General features: G+C 34.4%; 1 pseudogene; it reads right to left on the reverse strand.

Moving 5' to 3' along the window:
- Positions 1-289: 289 nt before the first annotated feature.
- The window catches only part of LOC127185327 (pescadillo homolog), a 44,038-nt pseudogene continuing 20,282 nt past the window's right edge, over positions 290-24,045 (reverse strand).

The following is a 24,045-nucleotide window of genomic DNA, read 5'->3' on the forward strand; positions in this document are numbered from 1 at the left end:
GCATGTTTTTTTTTGTTCCAACATAGAGGTTGTTTTTTTCCCCAACTGGCTGGGAACGTCCAGCCACTTAAAAAACAATCCCAGAGGGTGTATACAAGCTATATAAGAGCCTGTGGAAAGCCAAGGAAAACGAGAATGAGAGACTTCTAGAGTAAGAACTGGGTTGAGTAGTAGCCTGTTTGCCCAGGCAGGCTAGGGCTGTCCTCACACCACCAAAAGTGTGAGTGAGTTGGCTGATGTGTATGTTTCACTAGTTTGCTTCTTCATGACCAAATCTCAGTGAAGAATTTCAAGAGCACACAAGCCTTGTCCTTTTGGCCTTTTTCTCAGACTTCACAGCTTATTAATGGGCTTTCCTTTCCTCTGATACCTTGTTGGCCCCTCTGGTTTTGTGCTGCTGCTGAACATAATGTTTTGGTATAGATACTTCTCCTACTTTTTCATCACCATGATGGCCAGGCACTTTTGTTCCTCCTGGGCCATCTGCTACTTGTCTTCCAGTTTCACAATGCTGGTCACTGCCTCGGGCTTCTTTCCTTCCAGGCTTTGCTGATCCAAGGTTGACAGATACACCTCTGTCTTATTCTCCAAATCAGCTTTCACATCTTTCTCTTCCCCATTTCCCTTATAACATCATCATCACCTTCATCATAATCATCTTTGTCATTCTCATTCTCATCTTTGTTCGCCTCTTCCTCTTTCAAGTTTCCTGTGTCTTCACCCTGCTATAGAGCAAGTAGCTTTAGCTTTGCAGGAGGAATGCAATCACTTTCCTTCTCATATATGAAGGGAAAAAGGTAGAAGGGGGCAGCTGAATGCAGGGAAAGTACTCTGCCACAGGCAGGAGGACTCAGACACTCACACAGTCAAACACCCGTTGGGGCTGTACTTGCCAATGATGGGGGTTTGTTGCCCATGTCCGTCAACATTCTGGTGAGTGATGCAAGAGTCTATGACATCATAGGTGGTTGTATGTACAAAGAGTTCTCCTAAAATACTTCCCTACCAAAACTCCTGATAATGAAGGCTAATGCTTCACAGAGTACCTCATGGTTCATAAAGAACTTCAGGCCTTTGAAGAGGTTCTTGTGCTTTCCTATGACTCCATTTCTTTCCTGCATGCTTCCTCCTGTGTTGTCATCTCTGCATCAGTAGGAAATTCATGGCCTAGGCCTCATCTGCAGTAGACACCACCACTCTTACCAGGCTGCCACTGAGGGAAGTCAATTTTTTTCATAGAGCTCTCAAAGTCCAATGCCTGTGTGTCCTCACTGAACTTTGTTTCTGCTTGGGCTTGACTTTCAAGCTTCGGTGGGTAGTGAAGGTTAAGTGACTGGTAGAGACAGAAGTTGACAAAGCCCAAGAGAGTGGTATAGAACTTGGTAAAGATGGTCATAACCCTGTAGTCCACATATGTTGGATGATCATGAGAGAAAGCATAAGGTGCAATCCATATGATGGGCTCGCTCAGCACCTCAGCCTGATAGTATATGCTGTTGGTGGACAGGATGAACTTGTACAGGGCTCTGGCAGCAATGATGTAGTGTAGGAACTCCACAGTCAGCCTGCAGCAAAGCTGAATGGTCTGCACATAGCACTTGCATGCTTTTTAAATGTTTTCTATTTCTCTAATTTTAACCTCTTTTCTAATATATACTTTGGCTATAATACTAAGCTTTCTAGTTGTCCTTTTCTCTTCAAATAGTATGTTTTATATTACTTTCTGCTCTGCTTGTTCTTTTTCACTGTGTATCTATATAATCACCATTAATAATAATCATGCCTCGGATTTAATATTATGCAATCTGGAAATTTCCTCTACTAGTGAAATATGTCCATTACTTTTCAATTTATCCTCAGGCAATATCTTAAAAGATAGGCAGAAGACAGATTCTTCACTAAAATATCACAGGGACCACTTCTATCGCAATTATTAATATTGAACCCTTCTATATAATTTTGACCTGGGTCTCCAAAGCCCTTCTTGCTCCAGGAACTATTATATTTTAGATTTCTGAAAAATGGACCCTTGAGTTCTGCTTATAGTACTAAAGAGCTTTCCCAGCCCAAATTTTCAGAGTCTTCCACATTTTCCCTGAAAACAACATGACTAAGCTATTGAAAGCAATATCTCACTCTCTGATGCCAACTTCTGCATTAATTACTTTTTCATTTATATGCTAAAGCATTATGCCACCCCAAATTTTATGAAATAAAGAATTTATTTCTGAATGTGGTTCCAGAGACAGGAAAGCACTGCAAGAAGTAGTAGACATTAGGAAAGGAACATGGAGACATCAGAACTTCAACCACAAACATGGTGTAGAAAGTAAAAATGTGAATGGTACAAGGTAGTGAACTCTCAAACTCCAGCCCACAGTGATATATTTCCTCCATCAAGTTTGTGCCACTTAAAGCTTCTCCATATGAAGCCACCAGTAAGTGACAAAATATTCAAATATCTGAGACCATGGGGAACATACCTCATTTAACTACCACAGTACTCAATTTTGAAGTAATGACACTGATACATTGGAAGTAATACATAGCTCTCCAGCAGGACTTAAGGCCCCCCAAATAGGAGGGAATCTCTGCCTAGTGCTATAAGCCTAGCCTAAGAAGGCACAGATCCTAAATAACTTACTGCTGCTACTTTCCTAAGCTAATATAATTTCCAGCTATATTCTATATATTCTTATACTCACAAATACCTATAGCTTATGTTGCTCATCAAGGATGCGTATTTCTGTAACATATGAAGATTATAAAAGAGAGTTAAGACTTGTAAAATGCAGAAAATAAGTGACAACAGGGTACTCAGATATACTTGGTAAACATAAAATGCCACCCCAGTATATAAATCTCAAGAAAATTCACAGAAAATTATAGAGCAGAAAGACTATGAGACAGAGAACCAAGATGTCTTTTATAGGATAGTATTTTCTATGCAAGGCAAGGAAGCCATACCCATGAAATATCAATAACATCATTACTTAAACAAGAACTGAATCATGAAAATATCAGACAACATGTTAATTTAGAAAGGGAGTTGTGAAATTTCCTAATATCCTACCACTAGAGAAATCAAAGGCCATTGACAAGGCAATAATCAACCAAGATAGGTAATCTTATAAAAAGTGGTTAGACCTAATCATATGTACAAACCTATGGGCAACATCAATATTTTCAGTAAATAATTAAAAAAGAGAAGGTGACAAGTTGATACTGAGTATAGTGGAACACATGAGGAGACAAGGCAGAGGAGAAATGGTTAGAAATGATGTGAACATAGCACTCATTTATGGAATCCTAAAAAAAAATAAACATTGAAATAAAAATGTTATGTCATTCCCATTCTAATCACAGCCCCCCTTAATTGGGTGACTGGCTGCAATCAGATCAGTGGCCTGAGAGGGAAAGCAAGACAAGAATAGCTTGGGGATGATGAAGACCACAGACAGTGGGTGAATGGGATGAAAACAGACTCTTGGGGGACAAGCTACATTGAGAATCTTGCTTAATATTGGGGAACAAAGGCAATTTAAACCTTTGGGGAATAGATAGAGGCTTTTGAGATGAGTGTATTTCATTGGCTGGAGCTAAGGTGCTATGAATGCCCTATTTGAATGAAGAGGAATTCCAGAGGCTTGCTGGACATAACCTTATAAAGAGAGAGGAAGTTTAACTTGGTTATGGCCACCTCTAGTGGTGTGGACAAAGGTGGGAGACACAGGACTATGTATAGTAGGACATGGAAGCCCAGGGCAGAGGAGAGAGCAGTCCTCACTCCTATCACCCTGGAGACAAGATGTCCAGGGTTGGACATGACCTGAACTCATTCCTGCTCCAGACCAACTCCACTGCTCCCTGGCCATACAATGTTCTTTCAAATAGTTCATTGTAATTCAAATACTTTTATATAATTCAATGTATAAAAGTAAACTTTTATATGTTATACATGAAAAATCATTCATGTAGTTGAACTCACTTGCATACTTCTCTTTTGAAAATATTTTACATTTATGAAGAAACTGTGAAGGTAGTACTTATATTCAAAAAATTGTTATCTAAGTTTACGTTTTACCATCTCACTAATTCGTTTAACTTCCCAATGTAACTTACCTTTTCAAAACTAAAAAGTATAGCATTGATTTAACTGTCTTAATTAAACTGTAATTTTTTTCACATTTCCCAAGTATCTCTGCAAATGAGCTCTTTCACTTTTTAGTACATAATCAGGTAAAACTGAGGTAGTCACTGTGTCTTTTTAATGTCCTCCAGTATATGAATCTTAATCAACATTTCCTCATTTCTTGTAACATTGAAAATTTACTCATCATCTGTTTGAAAGAATACCCTTTAAGTTCTGATATTTGACTAAGGATTATACTAAGGTCTTCAATTTTTCTTTGGAGAAAGGTTGCAGAGACTGCGTGTCATTCTCATTGCATCAGCAATTATCACATATGATTTAGTATGCTGATAATCATCTTGGTCGCTTGCTTATTAGAGTTTCTCCAAGGTTATTTTACTTACAATGTTTTAAAATATCTTGTATTATCTAGCCTTTGTTAATAAATATGTCTATAGCACTTTCAAGGAAGGACTCCTTCCCATATGTGTCTTTGGAACTCTTCTGAACATTATTTGATTCTGTCATGCAGTAATGGAAATTTTGCATTATTTATGTTTTTTTTATTTTCTAATATTAACATGTTTATAAAATTTATTTTAGTATATGTTAGCAAACCCAATCTTCATTTATGTACATTGTACATGACTAAATACATTGTTTTTCAATCCTTTTATTTGCATGATGTCTGTTTTTTAGTACTATCTATATGAAAAGAGAACTTTAGGGGGTGGGAGGTGAGAGAGCTGAGAGAGAGAAGAGAAGCCGAGAGGGGAAGGTATCTCTGAGATAACCTGAGGAGTGAGACAGGCTATGCTCCTGGGAGGATATGGGTGTGATTCTAGCTGAGACTCTTAGCTGCTGTGTGGGACATGAAGACTGAAGTAGCCACCTCCTAGCCAGAAAGGACTTCATGTGGAGGGAGGGGGACACAAACCTACCAATAAACTCTTCAACCAAAAATTTACTGTACCTGCACGATGTTCAGGGATAAAGATGGATCAGTGATTGAGAGTATGGCCAACCAGTTACTAGACCAACCTGAAACTCACTCCATAGGAAAGAGCAGAGCCCTGACACTATTGATGATACTCTTCTATGATTGCAGAAAGGAGCCTAACATAACTGTCCTCAGAGGTTCCACCTAGCAATGGATCAAAACAAATGCTGAGATCCACAGCTAAACATTAAGCAGAGCTTGGAAAATCTTGTGGAAAATCAGGGGGAGGATAGAAGATCCTAGATGGGACAAGACTTCCTCAAGAAGACCAAAAAATAAACTAACCTAGGCCCATACAGGATTACAGAGACTGAAGCACCAACCAAACAGCGGACATGGACTAGATCTACGCCCCTGACAAATGCATAACTGATGAGCAACTTGGTCTTTTATGGGTCCCCTAGCAAGTGGAGTGAGGTTGTCTCTGAAAGAAAGTCTGTTGCCTGCTTTTAGATCCCTTTTCCCTAGCTGAGCTGCCTTGTCTGGCCTAAGAGGAAGAGGATATACTTCATTCTGATGTGACTTGATGTGCTATGGTAAATTTGTACTGGCAGAAGTGGTGTGTTCCATTTTTCTGAAGAGAAGGGGGGAAGTGGGAAGAGGATAGGAGGGTGAGAACATGAGAGAGGAGGAAGGGAGCTGAGATTGCCATACAAAATGAATAAATAAATTTAATAAGAAATTTTAAAATACTGTGTATGTGTTATACAGTGATTGTATTCAAATAAACTTATAAAATATATTTAACATTAGAATAGAGGTAAGCAGTTGATAAAACACTAATGTCTTTGCATTTTATTAATATTTACAAATTACAAACAAAGGCATAGGTTACCTATTTCTTCTGACACATGCAGAGTTTTAGAATATTGCCATAAAATTAGCAATGTTAATATAATAACATTTGAGTATAATATTGGGACCACTAGTTTGGAGATAAATATAAAACACAGGCTAATAAATAGACACAATCTTCATTCATTATTACTGTCCTAGAAGTTTGAGCACTAGATAAGATCCAACACAAATATAACTATTCTATCAGCTTTACTCATAATATTTGTTTAAAAAAGAGAGAATGAAGTGCATATTAATAACCAGAAATAGAAGAAATGGGGGAATTTTCATGGTAACAAAGGTGAAAAAGAGAAAGTGATAGTATACACTTCTAGAGACAAAAATTTTAACTAAAAGTCAATTTATATTTAAACACCCTCAATATGGGGCTGGATAAATGCTCAACAGTAAAGTGGTCTCTTGATATTTTTGCTGAGGAGTCAAATTTGCTTCCCAGCACTTACGTGGGCAACCCACATTTGCCTGTAACTTGAGCTTCAATGAATTCCATACTGTCTTCTAGCTTTGACTTGCACTATGATATACAGTGAATTTTATTTCACTAAATGTGAATTCAAATTCAGTATTCTATTGGAAAGAAATAACCTAATATATAAGAAAGCTACAGCTTTTATAATTTATGTCTAGAAACTGAGCACATCATTTTATTACATGAAAGTGGTTATAGTATTAACAATATATTTATCATAAACTTAGTAAATATTAATTTACTAATTTAAAATTGTAAACACAAATTAGTAAATATCAACAAATCACAAAGTATTAGATTATCATATTTGGTTTTCATTTTTGATACATTTATATTTGTTATATTGGGAAGTTTTTCAGTACCCCATGCATGTAGCAGTTAGAGTGTATCTATCTTAGTTAAGGTTCTTTTTGTTGTGAAAAAAAAAAAAAAAAAGAACCATAACCAAAAGCAACTTGTAAGAGAAAGAGTTTATTTCATCTTACTAATTCAAAGAAGTCCAGACAAGAACCTGGAGCCAGGAACTGTTACAAAAGTAATGAAAAAGTGCCACATATTGGCTTGCTCCTCCTGGGTTGTTCAACCTGATTTATTTCACACATCCAGACAAACTGTATAAAGGTAACAGTGTCTATAATGGGTGGGTCGTCCTACATAAATCACTAATTAAGAAAGTGCTGAAGAAGCTTGCCTACAAGCCAGATTTAGCGACAATTTCTCATTTAAGTTTGCCTCTTTCCAAATATGTATAGGTATGTTTAAATTTACAAAGATAAATCAGAACACTATTTTAAAGGAATTGGCTCTCTTTCCACCACGTAGATCATAGGGATAAAACTCACATTATCATTCCTGATACAAAGTATCTTTTCCAAGTAAATCATGTAGTTTGACTTCTTTGTTTCTTGGAATATAATTTCATGTAGCACAGGGTATCCTCAAATGTTCTACGTAACTTAAGATGATCTTATTTTCCTAATCTTACAACATATATCATCTGCTTGCTTTATGCCATGCTGACGAACAAACCTAGAACTTTTTGTATGTTAGATAAGCATTATACCAACTGATCTATACTACTAGTCCTAATTCTAATATCCAGCAATCATTATATATTTGCAGCATGTCTGTTGATATTATGTGTCCATTTATTTTCAGTTGAATAATGATCTAAGTCTTTAACTGAGTGTTTTCAAAAAAACAAAAGTACAAAACTAGGAACATTTTTGAGAGTTATGTAAGGAGACAAAAAGAGATGATAGTGTGTCTTCATTAACACTAGACAATATTCATCTTTGTAAATTATTTGATATGTTTCACAGAGTAAACTTGACCCATATTAATTATAAAAGTGTATTTATTCTAGAGTGATAGAGAAATCTTCCTTTAAATATCTTCTTTGGCCTTCCAGAGATTTCAAGGAGGAACTACAAGAAAAAAAAGGCAAGGAATGGGATTTGTAATTCTCATTTAACTTGCTCTTAAAAAAGCATTAGGCATTTCAATTTACAATGAAAGAAAAGTATTTGAGTTCTTAAGAGGGCTGCCTATGAATCCATGAAAACTACACTATTAAGTACAGTTCACATTATAATAAAGCAGGTAGCTAGACAGAAAAGTGTCCACAAATCATTTTCTAGTTTATATAAAGTTTTATTAACATATAACCAAATTTATTTATTTTTCTACTGAATATTGTTGATTTCCTATTAGAATACTAGTGTTGAGTTGCTGTGACAGATTATTATAGACCCTTTTGAAAATACTTATTATATATTCCTTTACAGAAAGAACTGTGAGTATCTTCTCTGTGTTCTTATCTTCCTTCAAAATATCATCAGATCACTGTGCACTGGGGTGACCAGGCAGTTGTAGTGCAGAGCATGGTACTAGCAGAGCTATATATCTTTGATTGAAAAGGAAATGACAGAGCAGGAGATGGAATCAAGTAGAAACCATTTAAATAGATCTAAAGGCCCCAACGATGGTTGGAAAAGAGCCATTTCCCACATTTGATGTGGATACACAAAAAGAAAATGAGAGATAGGATGTCATGTGCAAGTCACAGATGAAGAACATTAAAAATATGTATCAATAAGAACAGATGACAAATGATTCTCAGAAGGAAGACGAATAAGATAACTTACTAAGGGAAAAGAACCTGAAGGACACAATCAAACAAAGTTATCGTTAGAAATGAGCCAAGCCTGCCAGAGCCATAAAATATAAAGATTTCTGCATTTAAAATGTTTAGAGTGAAGGAATTTGGCTGGGTTCACAGGTTACATAGGTAAAGAAAGACTTTGATATTTTTGGTGTTGCAAGATGGCACAGATAATCTTCAGTATGTCTTATCAGATGATTTATGTTTGTGTAACAATGGAATAATCTTGTTCACTGAGAGTAGTGTGGCAGTATGTGGAACACTAAACCGAATTCCGAAGGGTGAACAGGCTCTGGTAGGTCATGAGCTGAGCTTTGACTTCTGGGAACTGGTGGTTTTGCATCCAGTTGCAGGAGCTGATAACCTACTTTGTTTTAACAAAGTTTATATAATTCTTTGGGTATATTCCGTCATATATTCTGTTACATCCCTTCCCACACCACATTAAATTTCTTCTTTTCTCCTTGTATGCTGTTTTTTCATTTAGTCCAGTGATTATCTTATTTTTAAGTAGCAATACATAATTTATTGATTAAAAACCAGCATCCTTTTTGTTTTAGTTTCCTGTGTTTCAAAAAAAATTAAGGAAGACATGAAAAGCTGGAAATAAACTACATCCTATGTCTTACATTAATATCTTTTTACTATCTAATGTATAATTAAAGTATAATAACATTTTTACAAATTCCTTATATGCTTTCATCTGTTTATAGCTCCATATTCAGTTATAATTTTCTAAATTATATTTCTCATAAAAATTTAGTTTATATTTAAACATATATTTAGTATAACTATATTTTCAGTTTAAGAAAATAATAACTAATGATCTATAAGAGAGTCTGATTGTATTTTTCCCAATGCTCATTTGTTGATTAGTGGGAATACAGCCCATCAGAACACACGGCATGCCTTGGAGAGAGAACTTAGTTAACTTTGCACTGTAGCCCTCAGTAGATCTGCTATGAGTCCACACAACAGAGAAGATGATATTCAAACACAAGACAGGTATGACTTAGATAATTATGGCAGATAAGATTTTAGCTGCAGTCCTTTAGAAATACATTAACTTTTCATTACTCGGAAATTACACCAAAAGAGGAAAGCTTCATTTGGGCCCTGCCCTTAAACTAAAGGCTAAGGGGACTAGAATCATTTAAATATCCCAACTGAATAAAATGGGTTCATTGCAAATTTTAAATAAATTCTCCTTCATTAATTTTTCCTATCTGAATTTTTTCATAATTGGCAGAATATTTGTTATAAAATCAAGAATATATTTTACATGATAAATTTACTATATAATTAAATGCCTCAAAGAAATAGGAAGAAACACTTCTTTAAATTAAATTCTAATATTAGTAACCAGTAGAATTTGTATCATTTAATTTACTTTTAAACTAAAGCCTTGCTTCTTTTTATATTTCTTTTAGCTTTCTAGATCATACAGATTTTGCAAAATAAATAAGCTTGACCATGGAAGACTTGCATTGATCATCAAATTTGTGCCATCATTCCACCTATAAAGAGAAGATAGTTTGTGTGAAGCTACTTAACATACACATATACTTTTCATCAAAGTGCTGTATATGTATGTCCATATATCTGTCTGTCTATCTGTTTGAATATGTTACTGTGAATTGTGTATTTAGACAGATTTATACATAATAATACAGTCAAATAAAATTTCAAATGTTTTATTGAAATATTTTTAGTTTTCATGGAAGAACAATACTAGTTTATGGAGTGAATGGAAATATGGCAATACATTTATTTATTGTGTTTTGATAAAATCAGAGCAGCTAGCACATACTGCACCCAAAATGTATGATTTCTTTAAGAGAGGACTCAAATTGTCTTTGCTAAATACTTAGAATTGTTTAATACAGAATCCCTGCCATAATCATCCTATCTTGAAATACAGAACCAGAACTAGCTTTATGTGTATTGTTCAGCATTTATTCATCTCACTCTCTCCACTCCTCTACTAGAATCTTTTAGAAATATTTTACTTTTTCTTTCTATGAGTTTAGAGTCTGCATGTGAAAGAGATCATGTGGTGTTTATCTTTCTGTGTTTGGCTTATATCAAATTAATGAAATAGATATATTCATGGAAAAAGCAGACTACAAACCAATCACTAAAATGGATCATTGGAAAGGGTGATATTCACATGCAACAAACTATAAGTTGATCTGATACTTTATCTTACTTCCAACTTGGTAAAGAAATTTCTAGGACATTGGTAAAGAATACATTTGGTATGTCTATAAAATAGTTCCAGGAAATACTTCGTTGAGATGATTCTTCCTGTTTAGGGATGGCACCATAATTTAAACTTACATCCTGAATTCAGTCAACAGCATAAAAAAGAAAGTTACCTGAATGCTAGTGTCCTCTCATCTCTGCTTTCTGATATCCTCAAATGTGAGCATGTTGCCACCATAGCTATGAACCACTTCTAATATCACGTATCCCAATGCCAGCTGTGAATCACTTTTGCTATATCATTTTAATTATGAGCTGATATAAATTATCTCTTCCATATGTGGTGTTTTGTCAGATTTTTGGTCTCAGTAATGCAAAACACAACTAGTACAACATCCTCTATTATTGCATATATAGAAATCAATTTATAATAAATCAAAGAATACTGGTATAGGCAAGTTATAAAAAATAACTTTGTTAACCCATGACAATGTAAATGAAACAAGATTATACTATGTTGAGTTAATTAAGCTAATAGAATTTTGTGAACCAGATGAATCTGTATGAATGAGAATAACATATATGATTATATTGAGCCCATTTCTATTAATAATAATATTTATTGCATCAAAATAGAAAAATAATTTTAGTTATTATAATTACCTTCTATCAAATTTACAACTAGGATAGTTGTTGCAAGTTAGTTTGCAGGATAGTTTACTACAAGAAGTAATTTTTTCAGTTATTATATTGCCATTTAATTATTAATTACACTGTAACCTTTACTGAACTTTGGGTTATAGTCCATGGGTACAATCTTACATGCATTTTATCAGAAGCTTCCAAATTAGAAATAACTCAATAGAAAATTTCTAATTATGTTGGCCAACTACAAAAAGTTATGGGAAAATATATACAGTATAAGAGATTATAACATAATTATAAAATATTTAATTGTTAAATTACAAATTATAGTCAATTAAATATATAAAATGAGATTTAATACTTACTGCTAATGTGCTACTGTATAATAGGTAAAATAAGAATTTTACAAAAAATATATTATAATACAGTGCAGTTGTCAACATTAATTTAAAAGTTGCTATAAAACTATTTTCTTCAAACTTTGAAAAGTAAAAAATGGTAAAGTTAAGATTTTCTTGAAAAATAACATTAATGTTAGCCAGTTGTTGTGGCAAATACCTTTAATCTCAGCACTTAGAAGGCAGAGGCAGGGGGAACTCTGTGAGTTCTAGGCCAGTCTGGGCTTCAAAGAGAGCCCAATACAGCCAGGGAATTTTGTGTAACAGAGAAACCCTGTCTTGAAAACCAAAAAAAAAAAAAAAAAAAAAAAAAAGGAAAAAGAAAATTAATGTTGTTAATTTTGTTGTGTTTGGGGGATTTTCCCAAATCTTAGTTTTAAAGCTCTGTAAGCTTAAAGGATTAAAGATTAACTCAAAATCCTCACTAGGTATATTCGCAACCTTTCACAAGTCATATTAATGCATCTAGGTGAAGAGCAGTGGCAGGCTATTTTCTAAACTATTGAATTGCTTTATCTCTTAATTCTTTCTCTTTTGACTCACTGAGCTGTGGTGTAAATGGTTTTCATATTAGTCAAACTTTCTCCTAATTTAAGCCACAGAAGAGCTCCATACCACTGCTGTTTCTACTGAATTATTTTTCTTATTGAATATTTAGGAATGAAGTACTAATCAGCAACCCTAAAAACTCAAAAACTTCAAACTAATCCATTGACTTTCACCCAGTTATATTGTAAACATTCCATTTTCACCTAAAGCATTTCATTTATAAGCTATAATATTAAATTTTAGAATCAAAGTCCATCATATTTATTTCACTATTTAAACAAGAACTAAATTACACTTAAATATTATATAATTTTAAGGAAAGTATCAGGAAAATAAGAGGTATTTCTGTTTTTCAACTATCTTCTAGATATAATTATAGCATTTATGTATTTTATATATGTGAATGAAAGTAAACAAAATAATTTATATTATCTCAATATTTTCAAGTTATATGATTGAGACCTGTTTTCCTAATTTTCACAGAACAAAATTAAATCAAATAACCACATAGTTTGGGAAAATATTCTATAGTGGTATTGTCAATACCATGCTATTGTTCAATAAGACTTTTTATTTACATAGCATGTAAAAGAAGGCCTTTCATAAAATGAAATTTATATGTCTTTATTTGGGAAATAATTATTATACTGTGAGCATTTAATTATTATTCCTGGAATTTAGGAAAGTAAAATATTTTGTAGTCTGAATAAGAAAATTTAAGGTAAAAAAATATAAATCTCAGCCATAAATTTAAGTCATTTTTCAAATTGATAAAGTAGCTCTTTGTCTTAGGGTTGTGGATTATGAGAAAATGGTTATTCGGTGTGCATTTATATCATTGATATATCAAGCAAACTGCCCTTTCACATGAAGAATTAATATTATACTTAATTAGTCTGACTTTCCTATGTCCTATTTTACAAAGAAATTTGACAAATAACTATTCACAAATGTATCAGGATCTGATACAAAAAAAGAGGCATTAATAGAATAAAACAATTTTTAACTTACTGCTAAAAGACAAATATTTTATATTTGCAAAAGTAACAAGTAAACATATTTTGTCATCTACATATTCAGAAAATCATGTTTATCGATTAAAATTTTTTATATTGCATCTTGTTTTGGCACTTATTTGCAGTATGAAAATATATTGCTACAATAGGCTTTATGTAATTTTCATCTATAACACCAATACTTTAATGTAATACAGTGGTTAGATTATTAATTCATTAGTTTTGCTTTCATTTCTTATTTTAGTAAGAAAAATGAAATTGAGGTGTTACAATGTGGTACTATGAACTGTAGGCACCATGTTGAGCATCAGATCTCTAAAATCAAACTTAGGAGTTTTGAATAAAACATTCATATGAGGTAATTCTTGTAATTTTCTTAAATAAGTTATTTAATAACCCAAGGACAGATCATAATAAAAATACCCTGCAAAGCTACATGACAAACATTTTGAGATGGTAACAAATTTTAAAATCTTGAACACTCTTGAAATTGGCCCTCCACAAAATATTAACAACAACAAAAATGACAAAAATTAACTCTTTCTCAACTACGTGGAACGGCATAGGCCTTTCATTGCAGTGCTAGGGAACCTGAAGCAAGTGTATTTCTATGACTTTGAGGCCAGCCTGGTCTACATAGTGGGCATCAGCACAACAGTTAAAACAACAGTTAGGTCCTCCCTCAAAAAACAAGAAAAGAGACTGAACTAGCTCTAGAAAAATATTAAATGCAGCTTAGAGACTGGGAAAAGATTTTAACCAACCTTCATCTGACAGAGATCTAATATCCATTCTATTTGGAGTTCTGTAGGCTTCTTGAATATTCATGGGCATTTCTTTCTTTGGGTTAGGTTAAGTTTTCTTCCATAATATTAAAAATGTTTTCTAGGACTTGCAGTTGGAAGTCTTCCTTTTCTTCTGTCCCTATGATACTTAGATTTGGTCTTTTCATAGTGTCCCAGATTTCTTGGATATTCTTTGTCATGAGTTTTTTAGATTTATATTTTATTTGACTCATGTATCCATTTATTCCGTCATATCTTCTATCGCTGATATTCTTGTTCTATCTCTTGAATCTGGTCATGCTTTTGTCTGTAGATCCTGTTCTTTACTCTCAGGTTTCCACCTCCTTGATTATCTCAGTTTATATTTTTTACATTGCTTGTATCTCCAGTTTTAGGTCTTGAAACTTTTTATTCATTTCTTTCTCTTGTTTGATCATAGTTTCTTCAAGTGATTTTTTCAGTTCTTTCTTTGTGTAATCCAGCTCTAGTTTGAGAGATTTATTTTCCCCCTTTAAGGCCTCTATTGCTTTCATAACCTCAGATTTGAAATCCTTCTCTTGTGTGTCAGCTGGGATACTATCTTCAGGGCTTGTTGTGGTGGTGGGACTGGGGATTTTGGTTTCTGGTGGTATCAAATTGCCCTGGGGATTTTTGCTTTGATTCTTATGCTGACCTCTTCCCATTGTGATGTCTCTGGTTGGAGTATATGACCAGGGCCTGCTTGGATGTTGGAACTTTCTCTGGTTATTCTGAGAGACCTGAGATAAAATACACTTGTGATCATGACTGTTGGGTCTACTGTGTGCTACACCCCACAGGTACTGGTGATTTTACAGGCTCAAGCTAGTACTGTGGCAGTAGGAAGTTCAATAGCTGCCTGCATGCTGGGCATGTGGGCAAGTAGGTATGTGACGGCTGGCTACATAGGAACCCAGGAGCTCTCTCTGTGGCTTTTCTGGGTGACCTGAGATCAGATCGATTTGTAATCTCAACTGTGAGATCTTCCAGGTGCTAGGACCCACAGATGCTTGTGGTTCATCAGTTTCTAGGTAGTTCTGTGCACTAGGGAGTACATAGAGCTCCTCACCAGCCTGGTGTGTGAAAGTAGCCTTTGGTGGCTCTGTGCCCATTTCTGTGGGGACTAAAGGCCATTTTTACTATGTTAACTCTCCCAATCCATGAACAATGGAGATCTTTCCATCTTCTGATGTCATCTTCAATCTCTTTATCAAGATATTTGAAGTTTTTTTCAAGCAAGTCCTTTACTTGCTTGGTTAGAGTTACTCCTAGATATTTTATATTGCTTATGGTTATCGTGAAGGGTATAGTTTCCCTAATCTCTTTGTCTGCATGGTTGTCATTTGTATATAGGAAGGCTATGGACTTTTTTGAGTTAATTTTGTATCCAACCAATTCCTGAAGGTGTTCATCAGCTGTAGTAGTTCTCTGGGGGAATTTTGGGGGTCACTTATGTGCACTATTATATCTTCTGCAAATAAGGATAATTTGACTTCCTCCTTTCCCATTTGGATACCCTTAATCTCCCTTTGTTGTCTTATTGCTCTGGCAAGATCTTCAAGTACTGTATTGAAGAGATATGTAAAGAGTGGACATCCTTGCCTCATTCCCAATTTTAGAGGAATTTCCTTGATTATCTCTCCATTTAATTTAATTTTGGCTATTGGCATTCTGTATATAGCCTTTATTATATTGACATATGTGCCTTGTATCCCTGATCTTTCCAAAACTTTAAACATGAATGGGTGTTGGATATTGTCAAATGCTCTTTCTGCATCTAAGGAGGTGATCATGAAGTTTCTTCTTTCAGTTTGTTCATATGGTGGATTGCATTAATGTATTTCCATATAGTAAACCATCCCTGCATTCCTGGAATGAAGCCTATCTGGTCATGGTGAATGATATCTTTGATATGTTCTTGTATTTGGTTTGTGAGAATTTTATTGAGTATTTTTACATCGATGTTCATAAGAGAAATTGGTCTGAAATTCTCTTTTTTTTTTTTGTTCGGTCTTAATGGGGTTTAGGTACAAATGTGACTGTGGCCTTTTGGAATGAATTTTGTTATGTTCCTTCCATTTCTATCTTTTGGAATAGCTTGAAAAATATCAGTACTAGCTCTTCCTTGAAGGTCTGGTAGAATTCTATCCTAAAACCACCTGGTCCTGGGCTGTTTTTTGGTTTGGAGACTATCAATGATTGCTTCTATTTCTATATGAGAAATAGAATTATTTAATTTGTTTATCTGATCTTGTTTCAATTTTGGCAAGTGGAATCGATCAAGAAAATTATCCATTTCCCTTAGATTTTAATATTTTGTAGCATATATGCCTTTAAAGTAGAATCTTATGATTCTTTGTATTTCTTCAGTGTCTGTTGTTATGTCTCCCTTTTCATTTCTGATTTTGTTGATTTGGATAGTGTCTCTCTGCCTTTTAGTTAGTTTGGCTAATGGTTTGTCTATCTTGTTGATTTTCTGGAAGAACCAGCTCATGATTTTGTTGATTCTTAGAATTGTTCTTTTTGTTTTCAATTTATTGATTTCAGCCCCAAGTTTGATTATTTCCAGATGTCTACTCTTCTTGGGTGTTTCTGCTTCTTTTTTTTCCAGGGCTTCCAGCTATGTCGTTAACTTGCTTATGTGGGATGCTTCCAATTTCTTTATAAAGGCACTTAATGCTATGAATTTTCCTCTTAGCACTGCTTTCAGTGTGTCCCACAAGTTTGGGTATGTTGTTTATTCATTTTCATTGAATTTCAGGAAGTCCTTAATTTTTTTCTTCATCTCTTCCCTGATCCAGGTGTCATTAAGTAGAGAGTTGTTTAGTTTCCATGTGTGTGTAGGCTTTTTCTTATTTCAGTTGTTGTTGAAGTCCAGCCTTAGGCCATGGTGATCTGATAGGATACAGGTATTACTTCAATCTTCTTGTATCTGTTGAAGCATGCTTTGTGACCTACTATGTCATCAATTTTAGAAAAGGTTCCATAGTGTGCTGAGAAGATGGTATAATCCTTTGTGTTTGGGTGAAATGTTCTGTAGATATCTGCTGGGTCCATTTGATTCATGACTTTGGTTAATGTTGTCATTTCTTGGCTTAGTTTCTGTTTCAATGATGTATCCTTCGAAGTAAGTGGGGCGTTGAAATCTCCCACTATTAATGTGTGGGGATTTATGTGCGGTTTAAACTTTGTTAATAGTTCTTTTACAAATGGGGGTGACCTTGTATTGGGCAGAATCGTGATGTCATCTGGGTTGGCTTTAGCTTTGATGAGTATGAAGTGTCTTTCCTCTTCCCTTTTGATTAATTTTGTTTGAAAGTCTATTTTATTGGGAATAAAATAGCTATACCAGCTTGCTTCTTCTGACTGCTTGGAATGTATTTTCGAACCTTTTACCCTGAGGTAATATCTATGCTTGTGACTGAGGTATGTTTCTTAAATGCAGAAATATGTTGGATTTTTTTGTTTTATATTATTTTAATAAATTTTAAGATGAATTAAACATGCATGCCTTTAAAACATGTTATAATACTAGGGCAGTGAATTCTAGTTTTTCGAATATTTCTATTACATCTCAATGGTTATCCCATCACTTGTATCCTCCCACTCATCCCTCCCATCCCACCCATTTTCCCATTATTCCCTTCCCCTATGATCTTGTTTATTCATCCATTCAGTTACTCTGTGTCTTTTTATTGGAGAATTTAGTACATTGATGCTAAGAGATATTAATGACCGGTAACTGTTAAGTCCCTTAAAATATGGCTGAAAAACATTTAAAGAAGTGATCAACCTTCTTAATCATCAGGGAAATGCAAATCAAAACAACTCTGAGATTCCGTCTTATACCCATCAGAATGGCTATGATCAAAAACTCAAGCGACAGCACATGCTGGTGAGGATGTGGAGAGAGAGGAACACTCCTTCATTGCTGGTGGGAATGCAAACTAGTACAACCACTTTGACAATCTCTCTGGCACTATCTCATAAAACTGAGACTAAGGCTTCCACAAGACTCAGCTATTCCACTCATTGGAATATACCCAGAAGATGCTCCATCACACAACATGAATATTTGCTCAACCATGTTCATAGCAGCCTTATTCATAATAGCCAGATCATGGAAACAGCCTAAGTGTCCCTCAATAGAAAAATGGTTTAAAAAACTGTGGTACATTTACACTAGGAAATACTACTCGGCTATTAAGAACAAGGATAGAACTAGAAATGATCATAATGAGTCAGTTAACCCAGAAGCAGAAAAACTCACATGGTATATACTCACTTATATCTGGACACTAGCCCAAGAAGCATGTCCCATGAAAGTCTTCACTTACCAGGAATGTGGGACAGACAGGAAGACTTCCTATTGGGATTCTGGGTGAGAGAACCAAGGGAGAACAGGGAAATAGAAGGACTCAGAGTGTACTACAAACCTACAAGTAGAAAATTATGACGGGCAGATCTGGGTTCAGGGATTCTGCTAAAACTATGGCCCCATCCAAGGACAATATGTGCAGTAAACTTCGAACCCCTACCCATATATACCCAATGGACAGGACATTCTCCACACTAGAGTGGAGAGTGGGGACTGACTTTAACATGAACTCTGGTGCCCCATGTTTGACCATGTCTCCTGGATGATGAGGCCTTCTGTCACTTAGAGGAAGGTTAACAGGGTACCAAGAGGAGTCTTGATACCCTATGAGCACATACAGTGAGAGTCGGTCCCTGTCAGTCACAGTCATAGGGGAGGGGAGTAAGGGGAAAATGTAAGGGAAGAAGGAATGTGAAGATGCAAGGGATGGGATAACAATTGAGATGTAATAAGAATAAATTATAAAATATAAGAAAAAAGAAATGGGGATCAGAATTTAAGGGAATTATCAAGAGAAGAATATCAAATGGCTGAGAAACACTTAAAGAAAGGTTCAACATCCTTAGTCATCAGAGAAATGCAAATCAAAAGGACTCTGAGAATCCAGCTTAGAGCCATAAGAATGGCTAAAATCAGAAACTCAAGTGACAACACATGCTGGCAAGAATGTGGAGAGAGGGGAACACTCCTCCATTGCTGCTCAAACTACTGCACCAACCAAGGACTATACATGCCATAAACACTGAACCCCTACTCAGACCTAGCCAATGGATGGGACATTATCCATTTCCTCTTTGTAGGGAGGCCTGGTGATACTCAGAAAAAATGATAAAAAGGCTACCAATTAGATAAACACCAAGTTCAATGTATGAGGAGTGTAAGGGAAACAATTACTGCAACTCATTTATCAAGGTAAGCAGTCTAAAACAATGTGTAAGGAAAGTGTTCTACAGCTGCACACAGTAATGCTGATGAATAACACAAATTAACATTAAGTAAAAGAATAGATACAAGTGCATAAATGAAAATATTCTTCAGGATAGGAAGGTTCTACTGCCTTTTTTACAATTATTATAAGCAATGTGTATTTGATAGCATCACACCTCTAATTTTGATTTCGAAAATATTTCTTGGTAGTGATATTCAATATGCTAATTCTACATGAACCTGGAAAGTAGCACAAAATCATGTGCTCAACAAGAGTAGACAGCTCAAAATTTATAGTTTACTATAATGTTTAGTTCTTTAGGTAAACTAAAGCATTCTGTTTACTAAGCTTCAAATACAAATGTATATATGTAATATAGAGTATACACATGACCAAATATGCATGTGCATAGAGGCTATGTACAAGTACAAGATAGTAGTAAGCTCTAACAGGTGCAAATGATGTATATAAAGAAAAGACGTTATATTGGTTACTATTTTGGGTATAAAGAGTAAGGAGAAATAACAATTTTAAGCAAGTAAGGATCAAGTAATAAGGGGTTTGCTGGAAGCTAATGTTAATACTAGCATAGATTATTTTTGAGAAATTTTTAATTTTTGAAAGTTTATCAAGCTTATTCAGTTTCTAAATGAACATTCTACTGTATTAAAAGTTAACTATAGCAAAACAATAAAAGTTACTAAACATGTGTGGTTAAAATGTTGGCATTTTTCTGTTTAATACATATTGATAATAAAGAGCATAATGACTATTAGTACCAAATTTTCATAGTTTTGGATTCCTTTTTATTAATAGTTTAATTTTTATTTTACTAAATGTTCAAAATAATAATGTTGGTATTTTTTAACATGCACATTTCTAAGTCTATACTTTCAAAAATTATTCCTCTTTTATCTCCTGTGAATTGGTAAAGTTTAATACTTAAATAGGTTATGTTTGTAAATTCTATTAGAATATATGAATGTTGAGGGAATATTTTAATAAATACCTAATTATTATGATTAATATAAACAAATATATATTAAATGAATTTATTGGTTAAATTTTATAATGCAAAACATTTATACTTTGAATGAATAATTTCAGATCAGTTGGTAGATAAGAGTTTTACTTACCAATTTAATGCATGATGTAATATGCTTTTGAAGTCAGAATAAACTGTCATTTTAATGAATACATATTGGTGCAATTGGAACACTGAAATTAAGACTGGCAATAAAAAGAAGTCAGACATCCCCTTACGTATATTTTCAACACAAAGGAATGTCTAATGTAAAATTCATTGGCTTTGGTTCAGATGGGATTTAGTAAATCTAATCATTACACTGATTTTACATATTTCATGCCCCTTTATCTTACATGTTTCTTTCCCTAAGATCTTTATATATACTATAATGAAAAGAAAACCCACTGACAAAATTCCACAAAATGTAAAGATAGAATGTAAATCAAACCTTATTCTACTGCACGTAGTAAGGATCCAGAATTTAGATTCTAACATAGGTCAATGGAAATATTCTATTCATGATAGTACAACACTTCAGGGAATGTTCTTAATTGGACAAATTAGCATGATGTTAAAGCAACATTGAAATAAAAGACAATGTACTTGATATATTTGAGAAAGTACTTGGAAATTTCTAAGAAAGAAATAAAAGAGTACCTCATACAAAATCATGTATTAACTTAGAAAGTCAAAAAGAGCACTTAGTAGAATAATAAGTATAATAAAATATTACAAAATACTCAAAATTTGGAAACATTTGTATGAACTACATTTTTCACTGATTTCCAGAATATTTATAATTATAGCTTATCAAAGAAACAAAATAAAAATTCAGAGAAAAGGATGCATCCATGACTTTCAAAGGAAGAAACCTTAAGAGAATGATGCCCTGTTTCCATTAAGGGGTGTTGGGTAGGTTTTTGGTTGCTTTCTTCGGTGATAAATGTATATTTTCAATGGGGGTTGGTTATAATTTATTACTGGTCTTACTTAGAGAGAAAACAAGGTTGAACTCAGGGATGTTTCTATTTTCTTTATCTTTCATTTTTATGTTTGGAGATAGGGGTTGAAATGAAAGAAAGGGGAATATAGAAATATATAGGGAAGATAGAACAAAAAGTATATTAGTGCATCTCCTCTTCAACTCAATGCCTTAACTGTTACTAACTAGGTTATTTTCAAGTCACTGGTATAGAATTTGTATATAGATTCAAAATAAGTTTAAATTTGATATATTGTTATAGAATTCAAACTTAATATTATTTTTCACAAACATTATATATATTTCTACTCTATTAAGTGGTATTATACCCATACAACTCAATTATAATATAAGGCTTACTTCCAATACTTTGAAAGTGCTATTACAGGCTGTTTAGTAGAAGTTATAGAAATTACTTGTTAGCTGATCAAATCATGCTCATATCAATTACTAGTATATTTTAATCACAAGATTATCGATCATAGATGTAATAAATAGCTATGATTCGATGGAAAGGCAAGATAAAATAGTTAGATAAGGTCTTCAAAAACCTCAGAGACATATGGAATATGACATTTAAAGATGTTTTCATTATATTAAAAATTCATTGACAATAAGACAGGTTAATGCCTGGCAACACCTAGCCTATCTCAAAGAAGATGATGAGTATCAAAGAACCTCCTTATGGAGATGGTTTCAAATGTGACAAACAAGCCATTGGACAAAATGCCCTCATTTATACTGCAGACAGAATTCAGCCTAAAAAAGGGCAAGCTTGGATGCAAGCAGAGTCAATGTCCCACCTCTGCCAAGACAGGGTAAGCGAGTCCTCAGTAGTTCCTTCCTTACAAATATGTTTGTCAGGTATATTGGGATATAAAGCTGAAGATGATGTTCCAACATTGTGAAGAGTTTTGGGTGACTAAACAGGCAGCAAAAGGTATCTGTTACGTTATCATTTTGGAAGCTGCTAACCTGCACTACCTGTATACTCAGGTAATTAAGTTTTATTCCTTCTCAAGTCCCTGATAGGGTTGAAGACCAGATAGATTAGTTTTACAATTAAGCCTACTTGTTAGTGGTTAAGATTTTTAGGTCAAGATACATATTTTAAGTTGATTGAGATGAGATATGATAGATATTGATTTACATTCAGAATGTTAAACTCACCAAGATTGGAAAGATGTTTCCTTAAGTTTTCCAAATACATGTAGCCAAAACACTATGAATTTAACATTTATGTAATTCTTGATTGTTTCATGGTTCTTCTTGCGGTACGTAGTTTATTTCTTATATGCATAAAAATATAAATGAATATGTAAATATTTTATTTTTTTATTTTTTATTATTAATTTATTAAAATTACATCTCAATTGTTAGCCCATCCCTTGTATTCTCCCATTCCTCCCTCCCTCCCGCTTTCTCCCCCATTCCCCTCCCGTATGTCTGTGACTGAGGGAGACCTCCTCCCCCTGTATATGCTCATAGGGTATCGAGTCTCTTCTTGATGACCTATTATCCTTCCTCTGAGTGCCACAAGTCATCTCCATTCAAGGGACATGGTCAAATATGGGGCATCAGAGTTTGTGTGAAAGTCAGGTCTCCTTCTCCACTTAACGGTGGAAAATGTCCTGTCCATCGACTAGTCTGGGTAGGGGTTCAAAGTTTACTGCCTATATTTTCCTTGACTGGCGTCACAGTTTGAGGAGGACCCCAGGGCCCAGACCTGCCTGTAGTTTTCCAGGACCCTCTGGATCCTTCTATTTCTTCATTCTCCCAGGCTTCTCACACCTAAAGTCTCAATAGGATGTCCTCCCCTCTGACCCACTTTCCTGGTGGGTAAAGTTTTCCATGGGGACATACCCCTTGGACTAGTGTCTCGATATAAGTGAGTATATACCGTTTAACTCTTTTTACTTCTGGGTGAACTCACTCATTATGATAATTTCTAGTTCAATCCATTTGTCCACAAATTTCGGAAATTCCTTGTTTTTAATAGCTGAGTAGTATTCCATAGTGTAAATGTACCAGAGTTTCTTTATCCATTCTTCTACTGAGGGAAACTTAGGCTATTATGAATAAGGCAGCTATGAACATGGTTGGGCATATGTCCCTGTTGTGTGATAGTGCATCTTCTGTGTATTTTCCAAGGAGTGGAAAGGCTGGGTCTTGAGGAAACCCAATTCCCATTTTTCTGAGAAAGCGCCAGATAGATTTCCAAAGTGGTTGTACTAGTTTGCATTCCCACCAGCAATGAAGGAGTGTTCCTCTTTCTCCACATCCTCGCCAACATGCGGTGTCAGTTGAGTTATTGATCTTAGCAATTACGATGGGTGTAAGATGGAATCTCAGTGTCGTTTTGCTTTGCATTCCTCTGATGACTAATGAGGTCGAGCATTTCTTTAAGTGTTTCTCAGCCATTTGATATCCCTCTGTTGTGAATTCTCTGTTTAATTCTGAGCCCCATTTCTCTATTGGGCTCTTTGGTTTG

Source organism: Acomys russatus, chromosome X, assembly GCF_903995435.1.
Source record: "Acomys russatus chromosome X, mAcoRus1.1, whole genome shotgun sequence".
Classification (NCBI taxonomy): Eukaryota; Metazoa; Chordata; class Mammalia; order Rodentia; family Muridae; genus Acomys; species Acomys russatus.